A 3,030-nucleotide genomic window follows, 5' to 3' on the forward strand; every position below is an offset into this window, starting at 1 on the left:
GTATATATATATATATATATATATATATATATATATATATATATATATATATGAAACGAGCATGTAAAAAACATCAAACAAGAAGTTATTTTAGAATACATTTGCCAAAGAAGCAAGCGATATTGTCTTTCCACGGGCAAAAAAGAAGCTCGATTCACCCCAGGAGAAAACCATTGAAAGTAAAGGAGAATGTGTGTGGCACTAAATTTTGCAAAAATTTACCGTTTCGTAAAACCCTAAGATAAAAGGGTAATGTGTGCATTTGTTTCATGGCAAGCCTAGCCACCGCTTTATTTTATTACTCTTGTGTGTCCCGAATTAAAACGTGTGCAATTTCCAGCCGTGTCGCATTCCATATTTACACATGAAAAATTAAGAATGTACTTTATATGTTGGACCCAATTTAGGAAGGCCACGCATCATTATGTCATTGGTGTCTGGATATAGATCTAAATCCAGACTATGTATGTAATATTTTTTTTTTTTTGTGAGAAGGGATGTTTTCTTGATTTTTTTTTGTTATGTGCTTGGGTTTGTGAGGAGTGAGGAAAAGAAATGGGTATTCATGGCTAAGAGAGGGAGAGCATATGTTTTTGAGAGGAAGTGCTATTGTTACCTTTGTTGGGAGTGGGGGGAAATAATAGGAGAGAGAGTGTGATGAGGTGGGTTGTTACTTGCTTTTTACGGGTTGGAGGGGTTGGGGAATGAAGCAGGGAGAAGGAGTAAAGTGAGAGGGAGTGGGGTGGGGGGAATAATTGAGAGAGGGGGTGAGGTTTTTTCATGGTTGGGAAAGAGAGAATAGAGGGAGGAGGGGGAGAGAGAGAGGGAGGGAGGAGGGGGAAGAGGGAGAGGGAGGGAAAAAAGAAGAGGGAGAGGGAGGGAGGGAGGGAGGGAAAAGTTGAGTGAGGATATTATAAAGGGGGAGTGACGGGTGGGGTTGTTTGTCAGCTTACAAAAAGATCAAGAGAGGGATGGGAGCGAGAGAGAGAAAGAGAGAAAGAGGTATGGAGTTTTTGGCTGCGCACGACAAAACCAAGAAAGGGATGAGAGAGTGTGAGTGATAATTAAGAACGAGGGTGAGATGGACAGAGAATAAAGGAGATCTTATTTTCATTTTTTTAAGATTATTTACTTTTTATTATATATATCTTTTTTTATGTTTTTTTTTTTTAGTTTTTTTATAACTTTTCATGAGGCATGAGGATTTGGCTTGCCATGAAGAGGGGGTTTATGGCTATGCTATTTAGCATTTAGTAGGTTGATTGGGTTTAGACCATGAGTGGGGTTTAGGGTTGAATTTTATGTGGCTAGGTCATCTTTTTGTCACGAGGGTTTAAGACATGGGCTTTGGCATGATGAGGTGTCCTTGGGTGGATTTGGTCCATTGGTTTCTTGATTTTGTGAAATTTAGCCTCTTAGATTTTAGTGACCATGTCATGAGGAGTTTATCATGGCTTAAATTGTCCTTAGAGATGACTTGGGTCATGGAGGTGCCATGGGTTCTTGGCTTGATGTGATTTTTTATGAGAGTTTGTGGCTTAGCTTAGATGGCTTGGAATGAGGAGTTGATGGCTTAGTGGCTTGGTTTTGGATTTTAGTGGTGGTTTGGCTTGTCTTGAGCCAAAACTTGCCTTGGATGAGGAGTTGAATAACTAGTGTTTGATTTGGGCTTGTAATGAAGGCTTCATGGCTTTGGATTTGGGTTGTGAATTTGGGCTTAGGCTTTTGGGATGATGGACTTGGGTTTTCAAACCATAGCATGATTCATAGAAATTTTACTTGCACTGGTAATATGCCAAAATAATAACACTTATTTAAGTTATTATTCAAACTTGAATGTCTTACATACAGATTTTTTATGCTTCTTTGAGATATTGAGCATATTTCTCTTTATTCTTCATGTAAGTCAAAATATCAATGATGAGTTCAATATCAAAATGACCAAAATAGAATTTGAAGATTCATTCATCAATCTTATAAAAGCATTAGAAGTATTAATCAACTTAAAGGCATTATTAAAAAACTCATAATGATCATACTAATGATCAAAAAGCAAACTTTAGCCCATTTTCATTTTTTTTTATTTTCAACAGGTGATACCCAAATTAGAGGATGATCTTAAAAATACATAAGAACTTTTATTTGTAATCAAATATATCATCCATACAAGATATTAAATGAATATTCTTCAAAATAATTTTTCTTAGCTTTATATAATCGTCACACAATCCCATGTTTTATTTTTTTCTTCTCGAATATAACTATGATTTTTTCAGGTGAAATACTGAATCAGGTAAATTATTTGTTAAGCAATTCTTGTAAATGTGTCTTGAACTCATAGAGTTCAAAAAATGGTTATACACTATGGTGTCTTGTAAATTAGAGTGATACCTAAAACTAAATCTTTGATGAACAACATTTTACAATCAAATGACCAGCCAAACAAGTCATCAAACACTATAATAGCAAATTCTTGAATCACTAAAACATTGTATAAACTAGCATTCAATTTGTTGGCACCCATTACATGAGTTTGTTTTCGTTTATTTTTTCTCTTTTTTTTTTATTTTGAAAGGAGTCGCCAGCTTGTCAATCGTCGTATACTTCCCCCATTCGAATAAATCTCCCTCCCGAACCATATGAATGATTTGAAGAGGAGAGGAATCGAATAAAAAGGGACATACGACAAAGTGACAAACAAGAGAAAAAGTAAAACGTGGAAAGTCTATGTGCGATAAACCTCGCAAGGATATATTAAAAATGTCCGCCCAAACAAGATCGGGTAGAGACACCTTAAACCAATATCCGCGAAAGAAGTATCTACATAGACTACCCATAACCAGAGAGTCAGGTGTATGTACCTGTTCTGGGGTCAAGAGCACTCCCAGAGGAACGTGTTCCTACTGGTTAATTACATCTTGGGGGATACCCAAGAATACTCTATATAAAAAGGAGTTTCGCTTCATATTATCATAAATCTGGGGTATAGGCAATCAAAGGAAGGTTATTCCGTGTGGGAACAGTCCCAAT

This window comes from Phalaenopsis equestris, unplaced genomic scaffold, assembly GCF_001263595.1.
Source record: "Phalaenopsis equestris unplaced genomic scaffold, ASM126359v1 Scaffold232799, whole genome shotgun sequence".
In the NCBI taxonomy this organism is placed as follows: domain Eukaryota; kingdom Viridiplantae; phylum Streptophyta; class Magnoliopsida; order Asparagales; family Orchidaceae; genus Phalaenopsis; species Phalaenopsis equestris.